Source organism: Panthera uncia (genome assembly GCF_023721935.1).
Source record: "Panthera uncia isolate 11264 chromosome D3 unlocalized genomic scaffold, Puncia_PCG_1.0 HiC_scaffold_8, whole genome shotgun sequence".
Lineage (NCBI taxonomy): Eukaryota > Metazoa > Chordata > Mammalia > Carnivora > Felidae > Panthera > Panthera uncia.
In genome coordinates, this window is record NW_026057586.1 from 60,178,120 (window position 1) to 60,201,891 (window position 23,772).

The window sequence follows — 23,772 nt, forward strand, 5'->3', positions numbered from 1 at the left end:
ATATGAATGTGAGCATCCGATCTATAAACAGAAGTGCCCAGTGCTCGCCCTTCTGTGACAGCCTTTGTGTAAACATAGGGACCCAACTAACCATAAACGGCAAATCTCCTGTTTCTGTGGCGTCCTTCTCGGATAGGGTTTTTGAAGAATTTATCGAAAAAGGCCTTATTTTAGTAAAACTCTTTTAGCCTACGTAACAATTATTTTTAAGTCTGTTCTGCTGTTAAAACAAAACAAAATAAAAACCTCTTAAATGGAAAAACCACTTACCAAGTCATAAACTGAAACTCCAGTATTGAACTGAAACTCTTAGTGATATATCAGGATCACTATTAGACCTGGAGTTACAGCGAATGGCTATTTTCAGTTAATGTTAATGATTTTTACGTTTGTTTGTACAGCATAATTGTGAAAGTATACCCCAAATGGAACTTAAGCCCCACTGAACTTGCATTTGTCCATCAACCAATTACCTAAGACAGATGTTTAAATTAAATTTTCTCCAGTTTTTAGTTTTTAAAATGGTACCGACCATGGTTTCTGAAGAAAACGAGGCAAAGAAGATATGAAGTTGAAGATTGTTCCAGAAGATTTTTAGGTATGACTCTCATGCCAGGCTTAGATTATTTTGAAAATTAAATTTTAAGTGATATTTCCTATTTCACTGCCAATGTGATTTTTTTTAACCTCTTGAGCTTTATTACCAGAGCTCCCCAACGGGACCATTTGCAGTGGCCCAGTGGTCCCTGTGGTATTCAGTTGACCAGTTGGAGCAGCCCCTCATTTATTCAAGCGTACGTTCGACAGAGCAGGGTCCTACCTAGACAGGCGCTCAGAGGTCAGGGTTCACAGTTAGCTCCTTCTGTTCTTTCATCTCAAATGCTGTTCGTTTTCATCTCTCCAAGTTTTACCCACACTCTGGGGGCTGTTCAGACACCGTGCCAACCCACTGTGAATTCTGACACTTCCTTCAGTTTGCCTGAATCTCCATCATAAAAGTGTGGCTGAGCTCACATCCCTTTTCACACAGTTGAGCAGTTGACTACTCGGTGATACTTCCTTTGCGATGGTCTTGTGTCACAACAGAGTTTGTAAGATGCTCTCCAGCAGAGTCAAATCCAGTAAGCCTGAGTCCTGTGTAGAACTTGGAAGGGGTTCACACCAGTTCAAGTCTGCCATAGCTACTTACATTTGGTTCTTTCCAGGGCAGTGGGCTTGCTTTCTTTCTTTCTTTCTTTCTTTCTTTCTTTCTTTCTTTCTTTCTTTCTTTCTCCTTCCTTCTTCATGATTCAGTTCCACACACGTTTAGCAAATGCCTCTTTGCCCCTCATCCTGTCTGGGGGCTGAACATACACAGCTGAACATGATGTGGGTCTGTGTCTTAAACCATTTACAGGTTAGTTGGGAAGACACATACATCAGGAATTAATTGAATACCTGATACAAAGTAAAGCAGTAGAATTTTTGAAGAGGAGGTTGGGGAGATAGAAGTTAGACATTTGAGCCTTTGGGAATTCAGGAGAAGGATGAACAAAGTTGAATGGGCGAGGGACAATGGGGGGCGCTCTGGACAGAGGGAGAAGCCCCGAGAAGCCATGAGGTAGTTTGGTATGTGGAGTTCAGTCCACAAGGAGTTCAGGCAATAGCATGGAGAACAGAATGCAGATACATTGGTGCCTTGCCCTTAGTTTATCTTTACTGTTTGTTAGTAGATTCAAGACAAGGAGTCCTAGAAGATGGAAATGTGGATGAGATCAGGTCACAGATTTTGTCCAGGAGCTTGGAGCTATCTGAGGCATCAGCAAGCCATGGAAGGGTTCTAAGTAAGGGAGCAGAATGGTGAACTTTCTGTTTATGGATAAGAATGAGACCGGGCACGGGGCACCTGGGTGACTCAGCTGGCTGAGCATCCGACTTCAGCTCAGGTCATGATCTTGTGCTTTGTGAGTTTGAGCCCAGTGTCGGGCTCTGTGCTGACAGCTCAGAGCCTGGAGCCTGCTTCGGATTCTGTGTCTCCCTCTCTGTCTCTCTGCCCCCTCCTCTGTTCGTGCCCTCTCTTTCTTTCTCTCTCTCTCTCTCTCAAAAATAAATAAACGTTATTTTTTTTTTTTCTTTTTGAAGAGTGAGACCAGGCTGAAAGCAGGGAGGTGAGCAGAAACATTGTTTCAATCCTGGTACACTTTGTCTACTTTGTTTAGTTCTGCAACAGACTCTAAATGCAACCCGGGTTTCAAAATATTAATAAAAATCAGGGGTGCCTGGGTGGCTCAGTCGGTTGAGCATCCGACTTTGGCTCAGGTCACGATCTCACAGTCTGTGAGTTCGAGTCCCACATCGGGCTCTGTGCTGACAGCTCAGAGCCTGGAGCCTGCTTTGGATTCTGTGTCTCCCTGTCTCTCTGCCCCTCCCCTGCTCATGCTCTGTCTCTCTCTGTCTCAAAAATAAATAAAAACATTAAAAAAATTTAATAAAAATCAGCATAATGTGTGAAAGAAAATAAAGACAATCACCCAGAACAGCTCCAGACTAACTACTTCCTCATATCTTTGGTGGCCTTGGGTATTAGCAATGGCTTCTAGCACAACTCAAAATCATGTTCATAAAGAAGGAACTATCCTGAGCACCCCGGTGGAACAGCAGATGGGTCCGTGTAAGCTTGGAGACAACGCATTCTCTTGGTCTCAACCAGCAACCAGTTGGCAAGAATTGGGAAGGACATCACTTCCTACTTGTGTCTGTGCAGAGTAGCTCCAAAAAGGGGGGCCCCAGAAGGGACTGGTGGCTCCTGAGGCTTGATGCTGTTCCTTCTCTGAGTGGAACTCAGAGTGGAAAATCTGCAGAGGTAGGCCAAGCTCCTTCTTTTGCCCTTATTGGCTCAGCGATAGTTGTGCAGTATTCAGCGGGGCCAGCTAAATCCTCCCCAGCCACCGCACAGGGGGAAAGTAAATTACGGGGATGTTCTCATTTGCCACACAGTTGTCCTTGAAGGCTCTGATCTGTTTAAAGGATGTGGCTTCGTTCTGTGTCTTCACGGTCTTACTTGGGGCCAGGCATTCAGGAAATGTTGGTCAAAAACAGAGTCTTCTGATTCCAGGAAGGCACAAAATGTGACACTCCTCTGGGGTGGAGAGAGGAACAGAGTTCCCTGAGTTCTGCCAGGATACGATCCCCTGGATAATGGGGATAATGCAATAAGATCCCTGGCGTTCCTCCTGGTCCCTGGAAGCCCACTGTCTCTTTCCAAGTTCGCCCTGTACTCAGAAGAGCACTTGGAGTTCAGACCTGAGTTCCTGGCCCCACCAGGAACTTGTGGTGCATCCCTGGGCAATCCATGCAAACCCCAAATATTTCCTGTAAGACAACAAATACAGATATCTTCCTTTTTACCTCACATAGGATTTGTGAGGATCAAAAGTCATAAGACACATATATTCATGACTTACTATTTAAAGACACTGTTTCAAGCGTGTTACATATTTTAGTATAACCGAAAGATGAGGGAGATATTTTGGTCATCTTCTTTATTTACCGAGGAGGACAGAGGGCAGAGGTAGTGTAAGGGCTCACCACTCTTTTAAAAAATTGTTTTAATGTTTATTTTTGAGAGAGAGAGAGAGACACAGAACAAGCAAGGGAGGGGCAGAGAGAGAGAGAGAGAGAGGGAGACACAGAATCCGAAGCAGGCTCCAGGCTCCAAGCTGTCAGCACAGAGCCCGACATGGGCCTCGAACTCACGGACCTTGAGATCATGACCTGAGCCAAAGTCAGATGCTTAACCACCTGAGCCACCCTGGTGCCCCAGGGCTCACCACTTTTGACTGTAGGAGCTGAGATGTGAACAGAGGCAGTTTGGCATTGAGTACGTTGCTACTCATGACAGTAACCCCCAATGAGAGGATGCTTGCAGAACTTCCGTGACAAGTTGAGTTCCACTTTGTGCACGGTGGATGTGTTCCATGTCCAACTGTATGGCAAAAATCACATACTGTAAATGTTATTTTTAAAAAACCCTTAAATCTTCATTTTTTTTCTCCTTTCAGCCCTCCTTCTTTACCTCTCCCCCATCCTTTTTTACTTTTATTTCCCAGCCAAGTACAGATATTTTCATTCATATAATTAAACAGAATTGTGTACTGTAAAGGTCCAGAATTCCATCCGCGTGTAAGGTCCCAGTGTTATGCGGTTGTTACAGACTGACTTGTGTCCCCTGAAATTGGTATGTTGAAGCTATAGTCCCCACTGCAACCGTACGGGGGGTTAGGTCCTCTGTAGAGGTGATTAGGGTCGCATGAGGTCATAAGGGGGGTCCTAACCCAGTAGGACTGCTTTCACAAGAGGAGGAAGAGACCGGAGCTGTTGCTCACGCAGAGGATGTCACACATCGCTCTGAGGATACCGCAAGAAGGTGGCCGTCTGTAAGCCAAGGAGAGAAGCCTCCAGAGCAACCGTGCCAACGCCATGATTCTGAACTTCTAGCCCCCATGTTTATTGTGAGAAGACAAGTAGACCAGGCCCCTGGTGTGCCATACTTTGTCATGGCAGCCTGAGCGGATGGAGACAGCCCAAACCTGCCTGACACGCCAGATTGCTCTTTACTGACTTCACTTCAAGCATGGTTGGTTGTTTTATTTTATTTCTTTTTTATTTTCTTCCTTGTCAAGTTAGCTAGCATTCGGTGTAGTCTCGGCTTTCAGGAGGAGATTTGTCACTTACCTGCAGCACCCAGTGCTCATCCCAGCCAGCGCCCCCCCCACCCCCATCAACACTCTGTATTTAATTTTTTAAGAGTTTCATATTTGTTTCTCAGAACCAGAACTGAGCGGTTTCCTTGCAGAGGCCGCTACCGTCGCACCCTGTCCAAAGGCCAGATCTGAGCGGCCAGCGTGCTGTGTCGCTGCATGTGACCCTGCGTGGGCAGAAGGCCACACCTCTAGCGACCCGGGAACTTGGAAGGGTTGACAGCATCTCTCCAATTGTAAGCGCCCTCCCTCCGTCGCCCGCTTTCACGCAACCAGCCCGCTTGCCGAAGTGAGCCCTGGTAGAGACAGGTCACAGAGCACTTCAAACCTGGCAACTGGAGGAAATTGCGAACACAGGGTGAATGCATGGGGTTTGCTCATGAGCTGCTCTCCTGCTCACCTGCCTCATGCTGGAGGCCCTGCTGGGGTGACTGAGGAACAGCTAGAAGAAGGGAAAGCCAAAGGATGCTGCCAGGAACACCGGGCACCTGGACAGTCCTATTAAGATCGAGAAGAATGGAGGGGGCGCCTGGGTGGCTCAGTCAGTTAAGTGTCCGACTTCGGCTCAGGTCATGATCTCGCAGTTCGTGAGTTCCAGCCCCACGTCGGGCTCTGTGCTGACACCTCGGAGCCTGGAGCCTGCTTCGGATTCTGTGTCTCCCTCTCTCCCTCCCTGCCCCTCTCCCACTCGTGCTCTGTCTGTCTCTGTCTCTCAAAAATAAATAAACATTAAAAATTTCTTTAAAAAAATTATCAAGAAGAATGGAGCCACGTCAGGGCCGGGCATTTCCCTCACTTATGTCTGTAGTCCCCAGTTCTAGAAAAATGCCTGGCACCCTGGAGGTGTTCAAGTGCACGTGCTGAGTAGAATGAGCTAATGAAGGCACGGATGGAAAGGACACACGTTTCTCATTTATTCCACCAACAGTTTTGCGTGAACTAGATAATGAGAGCTGAGGGAAAGAAGATCCCCAGGTGCCCCATGCAGGGGTTTTCAAGCCGCTGTGTCTCATCCTCAAGGGAATACAAGATGGAGGCAGAAAGCCATCAGAGGGTGGAGCGTTAGCTTCCGCACAGAAGCTCAGCCCACGTTCCCAACCCCGCCACCATGAAGACACGCACGTCGAACTCTGTGTGGCGTGGAGGAGGAGACGAGACCTTCTTTCAGAAACACCCAGACCGCGTGGACTGCTTGCCATGTGATGCGTTCGTTGAAGGGGACAGGAAGTGTTTCCTCCAAAGCAAAGGAGACCAAGAAATGGGAAGTGACATCACGTTCCATTTCACTCTATGAAAAACCAGCTTGAGTCTTTCCAGGAGGGTACTGCCCATCTCCCCGGCCCCTGTGACCAGCACCTCCGGGTTGTGACATGTGAGCTGGTTGAGATGGTGTGGTTTGGGGACAGGTGGAGATGGTTGGAGTTTCCTCTTTTATGAACCAGAAGATCCCTGTAGACCCCTCAGTGGGGTTGGGGTTTTTCTGCCTAGCCCAGACACCCTGTTGCCTATGGTGGACCCATGTCGGTCGGTGCTCCTGGGTTAGGCCACTATCTCCACCTCAGGTAATGAAATGGTTTTAATCCCTGTCTGCTCTCTTACCTTTTCACCTCACACACTTCTTTGTTTTCCATTAGGGTTCATGTCAGTTTGTTTCTTCTGGTTTTGGGTTTGAAGGCTCATAAGAAAATAACTCAAAGCGTAAGACAGAAGAATACAGTAGCAGGTTAGTAACTTGGGAATTTCACGTATTCTTAAAGCTACCCGTGAGGCCTCAGGCTTTAAGAAAGGATGATCGTAATGAGACCGTTAAGTGTTTAAAAAGACAGGGCTCACTTTGTGAAATAGAAACTATGAGTTTGCCTGTCCCTTATTCCCAACTTACATTTAGCGGTTAGAAAATTGCTAGAGACCTGTGATTTTAATATTTTCAAAACACTACTCTGCAATTATTGGGAAGTTTGGACACCAGCTGCCTGCCATGATTTTGTCCACAACCCCAAGAGCTAGGAGAGTTAATTTTTCCAGAAAAAATACAGTAATTCATTAGTGCCAGGCATAGACAGGAAAACAGCTCATATGCAAATGTGAAAATTAGAAATACCTAATTTTGCATTTCGTTTTGGCTTGAACCAATGATGGGAAATAATTGTACCCCAAGTGCCAATTCAGTTTAGGCTAAGCAGAAATATTACCGTGGGAAATGCCTGGTTGAACACTGTTGAATCGTCTGGAGCGTTGGAACCCTAGAGCTCTGGTGGTGATTTTAAGATGTTAATGGAGCCCATCAGACAGTAGAGGACTGCGGACAAGTATTAAAAGCCATGAAATGGCATAAGATATAATTAAAAGTCACATCTAATCTTTTTGAAAGTGGTCTGTTCTGTGTTGTCTTTCCTTGCGGAGAGAAGAGTTGTTTTGTTTTAAGCCAATCTCCAAATCCCACATTTTGAGAATTAGGAAATTGAAGCCGAAGTGTCTAATTTGTTTCATAGAAAGCATTTTTTTTTAAAGAGAGTACAATATTGGATCAAATAAAGACTAAATAAAATCAGTCCCAAAGAGAGTTCCTGCATGCATTCTACAAAGCACTTCGTGTGCACAGCGTTGGGGCTGAGACGACTTGTGTCTTCATGGATTTACTGTCTAAGGAGAGCTAATCAACAAGGAGGTGATCAAGTACAGAATTCTATTATAGGTTGTAATTAGTGCTATGAAGAAAGTAAGCAGGATAGTGAGATAGAAAGTGTGTAAGTCAACTTGTGCTGCATAACACACAATCCCAGTATCCCACTGATATACAAAAACCAGCATTTATTGTTCATTTGTGTGTATAGGGGCAAGGATGTAGGGCATTCTGACCAGTTTGAGGCATGGCAAGGGCACCGATACCAAACATTGCTACAAGGCCAGGAGAGAAGCCCAAACAATGTCTTGGTGTGACAAGACAAGGAAGGCCCCTTAGAAGATGGGACATTTAGATTGAAACTTTAGGGAGGGAAAATATCCAGTCATGCTGACGGTCTGGATGAATTTACCACCCAGGAAGTGCAAAAACACTCAGTTGGTAAAAGGCTTACCTGTTCCTGTGATGTGAAAGGAAGCCCATGTGGATGATGGAGAACAGTGTAAGAACAGTGTGGGAGGGTTGTCACTGGGGATCTTGTAGGTCTTGGTAGGGATTTTAATTTCATTCTCAGTGTTGTGGAAGTCTTAAATAAAGGGTTTTATACTTAAAAATCCCCTACTAGTGATTATGTGAGAAGATCTACATCTTTACAAGACCTCCATCAAAAATACATGATAAGGGAGTGAAAGGGGTACCAGGGAGACTCCTTAGAAGGCTGTTGCTTTCCATGGTCCAGGACAGAGGTGGTGGCAGCTTGGGCTCACTGTCAGTGGAGATGGGGGAGGGGATGGATTAGTGGACTGCTGGGAGGTAACTCAGCAGGTGTCGCTGAAGGATTGGATGTGGAGTATGGTGGAAGCAGAAACATCCAGAATTTCTCCCACGCTTTTGCATTGATCAACTAGATGGATTATAGTGATATTTACTGACATGAAATAAAAAGGTGGGGAAGCATTTTGGGATGGAATTAAGAGATTCACTTGTGACATGTTATATTAAAGATAACTGTTACAGACTGAATTGTGTCTCAGAAAGATATGATGGCATCCTAACCCCTAGCACCTCAGGATGTGACCTTATTTGGAAACTGGGGCATTGCATATGTTACTAGTTAAGATGTGGTCATATTGCAGTGGGATGGGCCCTAATCCAAGATGACTGGTGGTGTCCTAACAGGAAGAGAGCGAGACATGGAGATGTATACGCACACACATGTGCACGGACACGCACACAACTCAGTACCACGTCATGACTGAGACAGAGATTGCAGTGATGAGGCTGCAAGACGATGAACGCAGGGTTGCTGGCCACCCCAGAAGCTGGAAGAGGTATGGGAGGACTCTGCCCTAGAGCCTTTAGAGAGAGTATAGCCGACAGTCTGACTGCAGACTTCCAGCCTCCAGAACTGTGAGGCAATAACATTTCTGTTGTTTCAGGCCACCCAGTTTGTAGTGCTTCCTGATGGCAGCCACAAGAAGCTAATATAATGCCTAAGGAGGTGATTTGTACAAGAGTCCTTCTGGGCTGAGAGAAAGAGGTCTGAACTGGAGGATGAGAAGACCCTAAGGGAGAATGTTCCAGGCAGAGGGAAGAGCACTCGTTTGGGCAACGTGATGCTATCTCATTTATACTTAAGAATCATTATGCAATGCAACTATCATAAACACTAAGAAAATAAATAGGTGTGAAATTGTATAGCATGTTTCCATCCCTGGAATGATTGAAATAGGTATTATTATGTTATATTATCCCAGTGGACGTAAATAAAAAGCATTCATACTTTAATAAAGATTACCTACTTGCAGTGAAATGTGTTATAGTGAAAGTCATTTGCACTTCCTCAGAGTATTAAAAATACCGCCGTTTTCAGAACCGTAAGGGACATTCGAGGTTATCTCTGGAAGAACTCTCTTGTTAAAGCTGAGGTTTCCTGAGTTACCATGAACAGGTCACTCCGTTTCTACTTAAACACGTCCGGTCAGATAAGGAACTCATTGGCTTCCAGGGAATCCAGCATTTGACATTTGGAAGTTTTGACCTTAGAGAGGAAAACACGTGTCTTGATGACTTCGGCAACTTTCCTGAGTTCTGTCCTTTGAAAAATCTCAAAGTTAAATTCCATGTCTCATCACCTGGAAAGCCATTTAGATGTGTGAATGCCGCTTGCTGGTGAGAATTTGCCCCAGCTTTGTGTGACCGATTCTTCCATCCAAGGTTGTTTCTGGCTTCCACCAACCCTCTGGGAGCCCCTGACCCTCCCTTCTGCTCACCAGCATCTTTCCCAACTCTATGCTTAAACATCGACAGGTCAGAGTGTCCTCATTAAAAATAAATACTGAGGAGAGAAGGAAATAACATAAAGGCTTTGAGCATGAAATGATGAACTTTTCACATCTGCAAAATTAAAAAGAAAAAGCTAAATAAATACATAAAACTTTCATGCATGTTGATAAAAACTGGAAGGGAATATGCCTCCAAGAAAAATATACTCTACACCTGGATACAGTTTTTATAATTATAAGTGATCTTTTTAATACCCTGTGTCTGTTTTTACACACTTTTGCTTTTGCCCTTTCTAGGGGTCAATTTACATGCAACTTTTATATCTCTTTCTTTGTCACCTGATCTCTTGTTTTCATGCCTACCTTGTTGCCTGTTCTTCATGAACTACCTACCTACAGAGGTTGTCCCCGTTGTGCCTTGTCTGTGCCTATTTCTTTGCTCTTATTTTCCATACCTTCACTGTTCATATCTGTCTGGTTATTGTGATATAAGGTTCACTGTCATTCTGTCCAGCCCATTTTGGCCCCTCGACCTCCGTTTCTCTCCCCGTGGGAGTCCAGCTCCCTAGAGAGTCATCAAAGGCTCATTTCCTTCCTCCTGCCCACAGTACTGATTACATTTGCAACACTGAGACATAAACATAGGTTAATAAAAGTTTCTGTTGTCCTTGTTGGTTTCAGTGTACCAGAATGAAGGAAAAGAGGGAAAAATAACTGAAGGAGGTGAGGAAGGAGAGGGAAAGCGCAAGGCAAGAAGGAAGAGGGCGTGTGCCAGTATGTCACCAGCACTGTGTCTGATGCCTAGCTATTTGTCACTAATGCGGTGACCGAAACAAGGAAATGTTACAAAATAGTTGGAAAGGTTTCTATATTCAAAATAATGTCTAAAATATGGAGTTGAGTGGCATGTGGCTGGCTCAGTCGGAAGAACATGCAATTCTTGATCTCAGGGTCGTGAGTTTGAACCCCACATGGGGTGTAGAGATTACTTAAATAAGAAAAAAACCTTTAAGTTGAACACTCATGCAGGGGTTTTCATGTGTGTCTGGGTTTTAATTTTCCATAAGAAATTCAAGTCTGCCATAGAGGGCCGTGCCAGTTAACAGAAATGAAGTATTACACATACCAGTTTTTTCTGTTCTGTAGCTTAAGGTATATAAGAGTTGTGCCCTGTGCTCCTCAGGGTCAAACAGCCAAGTGGACAAGGTGGGAAAAGTGATAAATCTTGATTGCCAGAGAATATTCTTTTTTTTTTAATTTCTATTTTTTTTTAACATTTTTATTTATTTTTGAGAGAGAGAGAGACAGAGCATGAATGGGGGAGGGGCAGAGAGAGAGGGAGACACAGAATCGGAAGCAGGCTCCAGGCTCCGAGCCATCAGCCCAGAGCCCGATGCGGGGCTCGAACTCACAGACCATGAGATCGTGACCTGAGCTGAAGTCGGACACTTAACCGACTGAGCCACCCAGGCGCCCCTCTTTTTTTTTTTTATTTCTAGATGAAATCAGGGAGCTCTGGTGATGCTGGGACTCTCAGGCATGGGACAGGGGCCCAGGTGTCTGTCACTTGGATTTATGGCCACACCTGTTGCAGGTGATGGCGCCTCTGAGCTGCTAATGCCAACAGAGGCTCTGGGTTTCGTTTGGGACTAAGTAGATGACCCCTATATTCATGAGCCAATAAACTTTCACTTACCTTCTGTTCCTCTGGGTTTCTTAGTCCACTTGCAAGGTTCTTAAAGTCCCATTAGCTCTCGGGTATCACTTCTTCTATAGACCTTGGATGGATTTTGGAACTTTGTGTTTTTGAATGACCTCTATTTGAAGAGGAATAACGCATTTGAGGATTGAAACAGTACGGTCTTGGGCACCATCCAGCTGGTAGAAGTGTCTCTGACATGTTTTATCTAAGTGTTAGGTTTCCCATATCACCACCTGAAAGAGATCATTTAGTTTCGGATTGAGGCCCACATCAGACCACCCACGTGCCTTGCAGTGCTCCTAATGAATTAGAATGTTGCATCCCATTGTTCACCATTAGGTGGTTAGCTCTGCAACTCGTAGGGGTAGCAGCCGGTCCATCTGCTCTATTCACAACCTCTCCAGTTGCTCAAAAATGCGTATTTTTTTCTGGTATGTGGATGATCTTGAATTAGTGACTGAAGTGTAATAGAAAATGGTAAAGTCAAGATCAACTGCTCTTCTAACAAATTACCACAAACTTAGTGTCTTAGAACAACATGAATGTATTCTCTGATGGTTCTGGAGGTCTAAAGCCTGAAATGGGCTGAAACTAAGGGTTTCAGTGCTTACTGTAGGCTCTGGCGAGAACCCATTTTCTTGTCATTTTTAGCCTCTAGAAGCTTCCAGGGCACTTTTTTTTTTTTTTTTTTTGACTCGTGGCCCCTTCCATCTTTAAAGCCAGAAATGACTGGTTGAATCCTTCTCATGATGCCATCTCTTTCCTGCCTTCATCTTAACCCGGTAAGGGCCTTTATGATGACACAGGGCATGCGTGGGTACTTCAAGCTCATCTCAAGATCTTTAACTTAATCACAACTATAAAGTTTGTTTGTTTGTTTTGCCAAGTAATGAAACATATTTTCAGATTCTGGGGATTAAGGTATGGGCATCCTGAAGGGCCATTATTTTGCCAGGTAACTTTTCAAATGGATAATGAAGAAATAAAAGATTTAATCAGAAAATTTTAGGATCTATGAATAACCTAATGTTTTGAAAGAATGCACTGATAATCAGTGCTAATGTATATCAAATTAAACATTACATTCATTTATGGACTAATGGATAGAAAAGGATGGCCGTCTATTTTCTGGCTTAAAGATGTTTTCATTTGCATGGTGTCATGTAATGAGGAATGGAGAAAAATCAACTTAAATTGCCACCTGAGCTTGCAGCCTAGCACATCTGATGAAAATCAGACATTTACATTTAAATTGCTCACACAAGTGTTTGAATCTAATTATTAAATAGAAATGAAGCCTAATTAAAGGTTGTTAGCATCTAGAGGCATTTAATAGGCTTTCACAGTGTCTGTAGAAATTAGATATGAGATGAATAAGGACTGAACGCTGTACGTGTCCTAGGTGCTGGGAATATAGATGATTCCTGTACCTTAGTTTGAGGATGTGTGGTACTTGAGAAAAAACATGTTCATTAAACATTGTGGGTAGATGCTCTAGCTCACATTTAGATGTCATAATGGAGCACTTAAGGGAGTTAAAGAGGAAGCTGGTAATGATTTTCTAAAGTTACAAGTAATAATCATTCAGGTTTATATACTTTTGAAAATATTTCACCTTCAAAAATAGAACACAACCTAATTTTTTTTTTCCTTTTGCTAAGGGGCAATACACTGAAATCCATTGGTAATGTACCAGTTTTCAGTTTTATGCACGTTTATATTTAATATTTTTGGTGGTCCTAGCTATATCAAGGATTGTGGACTTAATTTTCGTTGGGAGTGCAAGTGAAAGAGCAGCTAACTGCCTATTTCAAGGGCATTTCTTCCAAGGCAATGGTATGGGCTATCCAGGCTGTGAATCTTCTCAGTGAGGTTCTAGCAGTTGAGTGCTGGAAAATAATTATGCTAGAAAAGAAATAGGAATGCCCATTGCAAGGTTTTTAATATTCTGTTTAAAATAGAATTCTAGGGGCACCTGGGTGGCTCAGTCAGTTAAGCGTCTGACTTTGGCTCAGGTCTTGACCTCATGGCTCCTGAGTTCCAGCCCCACATCGGGCTCTGTGCTAACAGCTCAGAGCCTGGAGCCTGCTTCAGATTCTGTGTCTCCCTCCTTCTCTGCCCCTCCCCACTCTGTCTCTCTTTCTTCAAAATAAATAAAATTAAATAAATAAAATTTAATTAAAAATTAAGATAGAATTCTAGTGGTTTTTATATGTAAGAGGCTTAAGGTAAAATCTAGCATATTTAAAATGTAAATATTGTGTTAATACGTGCAGTAACAAGGTCTTTGTTAGCTATAGATGTAAGTTTCATCCTACTACAAAAGGAAAAGGATTAGCATGCACTCATGCTCTGATTTACATAAGAGAAAAAAGTCTGACTCCAGTTGCCAGGAGAAATGAGTTTGATACTGATGCTTATAACATTAACCCCATTTTTCAATCATTGGTAATATAATTGAATTAAGACTCTTTTTCAAAGTACACTTAGAGGAAACAGAACATGTGGAAACAAACCCTTGTCAAATAGATGAATGAATGAAGAAATAAAAGATTTAATTTGAAAATTAAAATGTCAGAGAGATGAATATATGTTTTGAAAGTTCCTAAGTCCTTTATCCTTGTAGTTTATAGGAAGGTCCTTGCATATTATAGCTAAGGGACTGGGTATAGCAACTTGTAGTTAAGGGCTGTGCCTTCTCTGTTTTGTTTTGTTTTGTTTTTCCACACTGAAAACATAATGTCTTATCTACTATAAATGTATAATGAATACATGTTGAATGAACAAATAAATTCAGTGAATTAAAGAATAACCTAACATTTCATCTCTTTGTTGATTCAGTAGGAGGATGTTTATAACAATATACTTATTCTTTTAAAAAATATTGATTTGGCTTCCTCTTTGGGCCAAGTACTTCTTTGGACAAGTGTGTGAACACATAGGAAGTAGACAAGAGCCCCATACTCATGGCAGTTATCAGGAAGGCAAAATAATAGTCAGTATATTAGGTTCTTATATTATTTAATGAACTACAGATGACTATTTGTAATTTTGTTTCTCTCCATTTTTTCAGAGCCACCCATTCCAACTTGAGGTTTTCCAAGAAAACAGAGCTAGAGAATAAGTGAGCGTTTGTGAGTTAAGACCCTCTGAATCAGTGACTTGATTCACTCACACATAGAACAAAGATGAGTTCCATTGGTGCATTTCTGTCCTCAGAGACTTTATGGATGTATGTGAAGAGTGTGAGGTCACATCCTGGACTTCACTGTGTGATTAGGTGTCTGTCATTCCTGTTTTTTATACAGCCTGCTCCCCTTCTCAGAGCATTTTACAAGCAATAAATCATGATCTTGCATAGAATCTGGGGAGCAGATAGGGAGTATTTTGAATGGCTCAATTTGACAGATTTGGAAACCAAAGGATGGAGGGATGATCTCTTTAAGGGCCTTTATTTCTCTCTGGTTTATGTGTTATTCAAAGGCAGGTGCAATCCATTGCACCTAGTACATATTTATTGAATTAAAGCTACTTTTTATGTAGCGCTTTGCAATGAGTCCTTTCACTAAGGATCTATTGTTGAAGAACATCTTGAAGTGAAGGTTCGGAAGTTCCTTCATAATCTTTTTCTTTTCGTGCAGTGCCCACAGGTGCCCATTTTCTAGGGCTGCCATAACAAAGTACCACAGCTCTGAAAGCTGGATATCCAAGATCAAGGTGTCAGCACTGCTTGATTTCTTCTGAGGCCTCTCTCCTTGGCTTGCCAATGGCCATCTTCTCCCTGTATCTTCACATGATCTTCCCTCTGTGTGCATCTGAGTCCTAATTTCCTCTTCTTATAAGGGCACTAAGTGTATTAGATGAGCCCTCCCCTATCACCCCGCCCCGACCTCATGTTAGTTTACAGGAAACATTACCTTTTTGTAAACCCTGTCTCCAAAAACAGTCACGGTCCGAGGGACTGGCAGTTAGGACCTCCACATAAGCATCTGAGGGGGACGCAATTTGGCCCATAACATTTATTTGTATGGTGCCCCACTTGTTGTATTCATCTGTATGAGTACAAATGAAGTTTGGTAATCTTTAGAAAATTAAGAGCTATTAAGACCTCTAAAACACTTCCACAGTTTACCTTGACCAGCCTTCTTGCCCAGCCAGGCCTCACCTTCCCTCATCCAGAACTTTCTGTATAGGAAAGTTCCTCAGCCCTGTCTTACTGTGGAATTACCCGGGGAGACTTGACAACAAGCCTATGATCTAACCCATCCCAGAGCAATGTAATCATAAGCTCTGAGAGTGGAATCTGGACACACTGTTTGCGAGGGCCCCTGAGTAGCTTTAACGCAGCAATCTCTGCGAATCCCTGCACCCTTCAGAGACTCAAACTTAAGTCAATAATTATTTCATAAAAACCCTTGGTGTATGGTGTCCAGTTAAATGACAACTACACCTCAAGAACAGCCAGCCACAATCTCTGCCTTGAGGCAACCTCTGATTTGGTGTAGTAAGAGAGTGTGTCACAGATTTTGAAGGACTTGAGCAAAAATCACAAGTCGTTATATAGCAAATTTAATCCTATAAATGAAGCGTAAGGGCTACTATGAGAAGTTAGTAAAAACAATTATTGTATGAAAAAGTTTCTGTGCCTATCTCCCTATTGAATTAATCAGCCGGAAGATTTATTATTATCAGTAGCAAAGCTGGGATATATGGCAGAAGCCAGTGAACCCAATAAAAAATAGGGCCCAGTGCCTAGCCAAAGACAGATGTCCATAGGAAAACAACTGAGGAACTGGGAAAATCATCACTGAGTCATTAAACTGTCCAGGTAGCTGGGAGGCAAAGTGGCCACAAGAGTTAACTAGCCATTGTAGTGTGGACTAATTAAGACAAGGGCATATGTATTTGGAATTAACTTTGATGTTTGTTGGTTAGACAGAAGCCAGCGCTCTGGTGTTGGTTGGTCTGTTTTCAGTCCAGAGACAGCATCTTGGGTGATTAGCACAAGGTCCCTGCTATGGCTGGAATGTGTATTACAGGCTCAGAAGGCAAAGGTAGTTTGGTCGTTTTCTAAATGATCTGGCAAAAAGATTCTTCTTCAAGGGGACATTTCTAAGTTTAGGGAGTTCGATACCCACAAAGTGATTGATGGGAAAAACTATTGGACAAAGGATCTCCGGGTTCATGGATTACTCTGTAGGTACATGTATCACCCCTTTGTCGCTTACGCAGTGCACTTGCTAAATGAGGAAGAAGGTGTACTCTCTGAGGGCAGTCAGGAGCCAGTGAGACTCGGACTGAAGTTGGTGTAGGTGAGAGTCAGAATTTTATATTTACTCACATACTTACCATTTCTGTATTCTTCATTTTTTCGTGTAGATCGGAGTTCCCAGGTGGTGCGATTTTCCTTTCCTGAAGAACTTTCAGCATTCCTTACAGTACAGTTTTGGCGGTTGTGAATCCTCCTGGTTTTTGTTTGTCTAAAAATGCCCTCATGTTTGCCTTCACCTTTGAAGGATAGCTTCACTAGCTGTAGAATTTTTGGTTGAAAAACCTTTCCCTCTCTGCTTCTGTATAATAAATATGTCATTCCGGTATCTTCTAGCCTCCATAGTTTTTGATGATGTCAGTCATAAATCTTGTGATTATTCTCCCTTAATGTGTTTTTCTCCGGCTCTTTTAAAGCTTTTCTCTTTACCTTAGACTCTCAGTAATTTGAGTATGATGGTGATTCCTCTTTGAGCTTATTATGCTTAGGGTGCACTGAGATTTTTAAATCTCTAAGATGGGTGATAATTGACTAGAAAGGGTGTGAAGGACATTTTGGGTGGTGTAAATGTTGTAGATCTTGTCATGATGGTTTCACAGATGCAGACATTTGCCAAAACTCACTGAATTTTACACTAAATATGTATTTCACTATTCAGTCTAGACAAGTGACTTAAAGCTTTTATGTTTAGGCATGACCTGTGGGAGCTGCGTGTATTTTCTCTAAAAATTGAGTCTGTAATGACTAAATGTGGGAATTCAATTTACTATTTTGTTTCTGAGGACTCTTTAAAAATCTCTGCACATATATTTTTTCCTCTAAATGATGTAAGTCCTGGTTAAAATGAAAAAAAAAATAGGTGATATAGTAAAAGTACTTTAAGATCATTTTTAGATTACTTAGGAAGGGTTTTAATATTAAGGATGTACTCAAATGTCAACAGAAAAAACTAAAAGGGAAGCATCTTAAGAATTTGTGTGTGTGTATGAGAGAGAGAGAGAATGGGGAAGGAAGAAGGAGGGAAGGGAGGAAGGAAGGAAGGAAGGAAGGAAGGAAGGAAGGAAGGGAAGAGGGAGGGAAGGGAGGAAGGATGGAGGGGAGGAAGGGAGGGAGGGAGGGAGGGAGGAAGGAAGGAAGGAAGGAAGGAAAGAAAGATGGAAGGGAGGGAGAAAGGAAGGAAGGGAGGGAGGGAGGGAGAGACGAAGGGAGGAAGGAAAGAAGGAAAAGGATGAATGAACTTGAAGGTGATGGGAAGGAGGGATCTGTGAATTTGGCCACTCTGTTTCACAGCAGATATAGGGATGTCGATATGAATGCAAGGCCAATAAACTAATAGTAGGTAAATTTTTTAGCTCAATGAATATAACTGGGAGGAGACAAGTTTTGCCTATTTCTTTCCCTTCCATGCACTAATGTCCTGCTTCTTTCAATCTGTTACCCTGGTGAAGGTTAAAGATTTTACATTATGTCCTCCACATGGCTGTGGTAACAGCTGTACATCAGCACATGACTTCTTACGTTCACCTGTTGCTTTTCATTCATTCGTTCATCCATTCAACCAATATTTATTGTGTGCTACTTAAGCACTTTTCTGTGCTTTGGGGGTGCAGGGATAATCAAGCAGGGCAAGTAGGATCTTGGACTTGTGAAGCTTACATTTGAGATAGAGATAGAGAGAGCTATAGATAGACAGAGATAGAGACAGAGAGATAGAGATGGGGAGAGAATAAAAAAAGAAACAAATTAAGGTAATTGCAAGTGGTGAGGTGTGCAAGGCAGGGTAACATGAGCACCTGGGGGCGGGGAGATGGTGTCCATTTTAGCTTGCAGACCAGAGATGGGTTTAAATGTCTGATCTGAGACCTGAGCAAAAGGAAGGAGACAGATGTACAATCTAAAAAGAGAAATTGGCATGTCTTCTTGCCAGTTTCATAGATAAATGAAAACATACCCATGGAGCAATGGCAAAAAACTAATTAAAAGGCTGTTTTTTGAGAATGTGCTAGGCTCTTTCTGGGGAGAGACGTTGAGGATAATATGTGCCTTTTACTGGAGGACCCACACCCCCCTCCCGCCTTTGCAGATGAGTCATTCCTCTGGTGCTGTGAGCACAACCAACCAACAGAAGGCAGTGCTGGGTGACGAGCTCAGGAACAGGGAACATAAACACTGCAGGTCACAATGCACTTAGTCATAGCAACCTGGTGCATGTTCCCTGTGGGGAAAACGACATGATAACAGCACAGAAATCTCTCCTGACCAGTCAGCCAGGACAGAAAGACTCTCCTGGCCAGCAAATCTGGGCACCTCACGCCAATGGAAAAGATGTGGAAAAAAGCAGGACGAAGGTGGGGAACAGCTGGAAGCAAGCTGATGGTCACTCATCTACACCTGTCTTTGGTGAGCACCACTCTCAGGTGTGTGGGGACACCTCCAGTTCTCCCCCCAACTTTCTGAGTCTCTATCCACATGAAGCTGAAGGCAGTAACTCCTTCCTCCATCTATCCATGCCTGACAATACGTGTGGAACTAAACCCGCCTTTTTGAAGAGATGCAAAAGAAAAAAAGACAAAGGTGAAGTTATATGGGTAGATCTAAGAGAACGAAATGTAGCAGAACAGACATTTTTTTTTTTTTTTCAGAATTGAATTCACCGTTTTCCTGAAGGGATTGCAGAATAACTCTGTACAGAAAACATCTAAAGCTAATTGCTGGAAGAATACTCCACAGGGAACGAGCCCGCCTTGAAGGGGAATGGACTCAATAACCTGATTGTTTTCTCCCATTCATTACCATTTGTGGGTCCCTTGGTGCAGAATTTGGCAAACTGGCTTAGTAAAATAACAAGAAGTATGCAGACTTCTTGTTGGCTTGATGCGAAACGTTCTTGCCAACATACATTGGGATCAGTACACAAGGACCACGTTCTCTCTCATTTGTGTGATTTTCATTTATTAAGTCCTCTAAGTAACCATTTAATGGGGACTCTTGTGTGCAAAGTGCTGTATGAGACACTCAGGAGTGTCTACAGAGGTGTGATATTTGGCTCCTACCTTCAAGGAACTTACAGTCTGGTCAACATTAAGAAAGACACAAATCAATGATCTGGAACGAGATGTTGGAAAGGACTTCTCTGACAAGCCTGCGTGGTGTTGAATGCAGTCAGAATTGGGAAGCACAGATTTCAGAAGGCGCTTTTTCTATCCCCGACCAACGAATTATGGAGGTCACTGAAGTTCTTAGAAATGAGACCATTAAGTTCACAATTTCCTTAAAAAAATTCTCCCTTACGATTTGGACAACTTCCCATAGTTGGAATCATCTAAAACATGACTAAGGCTTTTTATTCCCAAAAGCCACCTCCCTGATACATTGAGTTGTTATGCAGTTTCCTTGAGGATAAGTGTGGGGGGACAACTCAGTCTGGATAATCTGTGAAATCCCAGAACCAGAGGTGGAATGGGGCAGGGTCTGGTAAATATCTAAGTTCCTCTCTTTTTTTTTGTTTCACTCTGAAATTTGTGGGATCTCTATCCAGAGGGAACCAGGGGGCAGTGTAGCCGGCCCCCTACTCCCAGTGCTGGGGGTGTTATTACCCACCCCATGGGCAATATGTAGACCCCTGGGAACTTACAGGGGCATGGGGCAGGACATGTCTGCAGTCAGAAGATGTCTGCAGACAGGGAGTTTCTGCAGTGGATAGGCCTGCACTCACAGCCTACACTTCTCAGGTCTTGGCAGAAAAACATGGAAACCATCGGTTGCAGAGTTGCAGAGTTGCAGAAGCCATAACATGGTTTAAAAGACAACAACAAAAAAGAGAGAGAGAAAAGCTCCAAAAAATAACAACTATTAATTCTCTTCCCTTGTCCTATAGTTTGTTTACTGAATTGGCAGAAAGCCCCAATTCAGAGGTTTCACTTTTACATGAAAGCTTTTCTCAGTGCTCTGGTAAATAACGTACATGTTCTTGAATCTAACTGTATCATTCAGCCTCCAAGTGCTGTCCTCCCCTCCAGAAGAAAGACGTGGAAGGACGAGGACAGGGCTCATTACTGGGGTGGGTCTGAGGAAGGCTGAGCAACTTCCTGTCTCTTGTGTTTGGATCTCTGCCCTTGACTTCATGCAAAGGCATTGACCATTCCATGAGGGAGCCCCAGTGCTCACTGCACTTGGAAATGCCTTCCTCTGTTTGAGTGAGACTGGTTAATCAATTGATCCTCCTAAAGGAATTTCTTCATATCCACGTTGGATGCTTGTATTGGCCTGTTCTCTGCCAAACCTGCCTGTGGAGGGACCTGAGAATGTGCACGGAAAGCCATTTTATTTGGGTGCTTGAGTTCTCCAATTTGGCCTCCTTTCCATAGTTCAGCTTTTGAGACTTAAGCAGACATTTTTAAGTGTGCTTACACAAGGTTCTGTGTATATTAATACATTTCTACCTGCCTATCGTTTTTTCTCCTTCTGTAAAACATCACAACAGAACAACTACCTCATAATATTATGAATTAGGTAGGGGCGCCTGGGTGGCTCAGTCGTTTAAGTGTCCAACTTCGGCTCAGGTCATGGTCTCGCGGTCCGTGAGTCTGAGCCCCGCGTCGGGCCATGTGCTGGCAGCTCGGAGCCTGGAGCCTGTTTTGGATTCTGTGTCTCCCTCTCTCTCTGACCCTCCTCCCTTCATGCTCTGTCTCTCCCTGTCTCAAAAATAAATAAACGTTAAAAAAAAAAAAAGAATTAGGCATATATCTACAACCTGAGTTCTGGCTTTTGGCCTGACCTCCTTTTGGAAATGGGGAAATTAGAGAAAGTGAAGTGGATGGGGTGGGGAGGTCTTCTCCAGGGAACGGAGCCACATGAATGGAGACAGGGACACCTGGTATGGATGAGTCATACTGGGCTTTGTTTCTTCTCCACAAATGTGGAAGGACCCTCAGACATCACAGAATCAGTGCAAAGCCTACTAGGAAATTTCTTGACTATCAAAGCACAGTTCTTTTTGACTTCAAATGTGCTTTCTTCTACTAGAGCAGGGATCAGCAAACTGCAGCCCACAGGCCAACACTGTCTCTACCCACCACTGTGGCCTGTGAGTTAATTTAAATTGCCAAAAAAAAAAAAATTAAAATTATTTCGTGACATAGGAAAATTCCTTTCATTCAAATTTCAGTCTCCATAAATCAAATTTTACTGGAATACAACCATAACTTGCTCATGGATTGTCTGTGACTGCTCTTGCACTACAATGGCAGAATTGTGTCCTTGCTTAAAATATGTACTATCTGGCCCTTAGAGCTAGAGGGCCTAGAATCTCCAATTCTGATGAAAGTTTTGGCATCTTCCCCACTCTACATGTTCATGCTCATGTACATGTATGTATCGTTTACCCTTGAACAACACAGGTTTGGAGTATGCAAGCCCATGTGTATGTTTTTTTTCCAAGTAAATATGGTACAGTGCTATAGATAAATTTTCTCTTCTTTATGATTTTTTTTAAATTTTTTAATGTTTATCTTTGAGAGAGAGAGAGAGAGAGAGAGAGAGCGCGAGCAAGTGGGGGAGGGGAGAGAGAGGGAGACAGAGAATCCTAAGCAGGCTTGAGGCTCCAAGCTGTCAACACAGAGCCCGATATGGGGCTCTAACCCATGGACCGTGAGATCATAACCTGAGCCAAAGTTGGACGCTTAACCAACTGAGTCACCCAGGCGCCCCTATGATTTTCTTAAGACTTTTTTTCCCCTCTAGTTTACTTTATTGTAAGAATACAGTATATAATACATGTAAGGTACAAAATATGTGTTAATCAACTATTGTTGGTTAGTCTTCTGGTCAACAGTAGGCTATTAGTAGTTAAGTTTTGGGGGAATCAAAAGTTATATGTGGATTTTTTACTGTGTGGGGGGGGCCGGTGGCCCTGACCCCACATTGTTTAAGAGTCAACTGTATGTTTCAAACATGGTTTCTAATAATTTAAGAAAAAAAATGTCATTTCCAGTTGCTTTCTAGTTTTTATTACCTTTCTGATGTACCTAGCATATTTTCTGCTTCTCAATAACATGTATGATCTCAAAGGTACAGTATGTCCTGTTCTATCCAAAGACACTGAAGTTTTTTGTTTTTTTTTTAATTTTTTTAACATTTTTATTTATTTTTAAGAGACACAGAGAGACAGAGCACAAGTGGGGGAGGGGCAGAGAGAGAGGGAGACACAGAATCCGAAGCAGGCTCCAGGCTCTGAGCTGTCAGCACAGAGCCCGATGCAGGGCTCGAACTCACAAACTGTGAGATCATGACCTGAGCTGAAGTCAATCGCTCAACCGACTGAGCCACCCGGGCGCCCCAAAGACACTGAAGTTTTAAACAAGATGTCTCTCACATAGTAGTTGCAAAACAGTAGTTTCATGAATACGTTTACAAATAAATGGAAGGCAATTCATCAAATAATTCTCCCACTGTTTCTGCTGCTTTCCTGGAATTCCTAATGATCTATGTTGAATTTTTTCGGTCTGTCCTCCATGCTCTCGACTGCTGTTTTACATCTTCTTTGTTACCTTGTGCTGAGTTCTGCATGAGGTCCTCAATACTGTCATCCAGTTCACTGAATTTATCTTGGCCTCCACCCAATCTAGGGGGTAGCTTACCTGCTGATCTATTTCACTAGTTAAATGGCCATATTTTAAATTTCTAAGACATTTCGTTGCTGTTTTCAGTGTCATCTATTTTATTTCATTTCTTCTGTCTTTGAAAAAACAATTTCTTGTTCACTTTTCAGGATTTACCTTATTTCTCTTTTGGGGGAACCCCAAGAAACTTAGTTTAAAGTCAATTTCAGTCTGTTGCATGTTTCATTTTACCTTCTACGAATTCGTGTTTCTTCATGTATTTTGAATTACTGTTTGTTCACTAATATCGAACAAGAAGGCTTCCTTGGTCTCCGCTCCAACCCCTCTTGCTCTGGTTCTAGCTTTCTCCTTCTCCACACCCTCTGTGCTCATCTCTCTAAAACTTTTCCGTTGCTCCCCCCTGGACCTATGGGATCCCAGTGGAGACGGAGAGATCTCTCCTGTGATGATGTTGGGGGTTTGGGCTTCCCAGGTATGGGGTATCCATGTTCTCCCTCTTCCCTAAGCACACAGCTCCTTCCTTGTAAACTGTAA

At 42.9% G+C, this 23,772-nt stretch overlaps 1 protein-coding gene and 1 long non-coding RNA gene across 2 annotated transcripts in view; both read left to right on the forward strand.

Annotated features, from left to right (window-relative positions):
• PIEZO2 (piezo type mechanosensitive ion channel component 2) overlaps window positions 1–23,772 on the forward strand; it is a 471,937-nt gene that overhangs the window by 118,813 nt on the left and 329,352 nt on the right.
• On the forward strand, window positions 3,648–9,289 carry LOC125914841 (uncharacterized). Its single transcript, XR_007455459.1, has 3 exons — window positions 3,648–6,462; window positions 8,542–8,693; window positions 8,802–9,289. It is a non-coding gene; the product is annotated as an uncharacterized LOC125914841 (long non-coding RNA).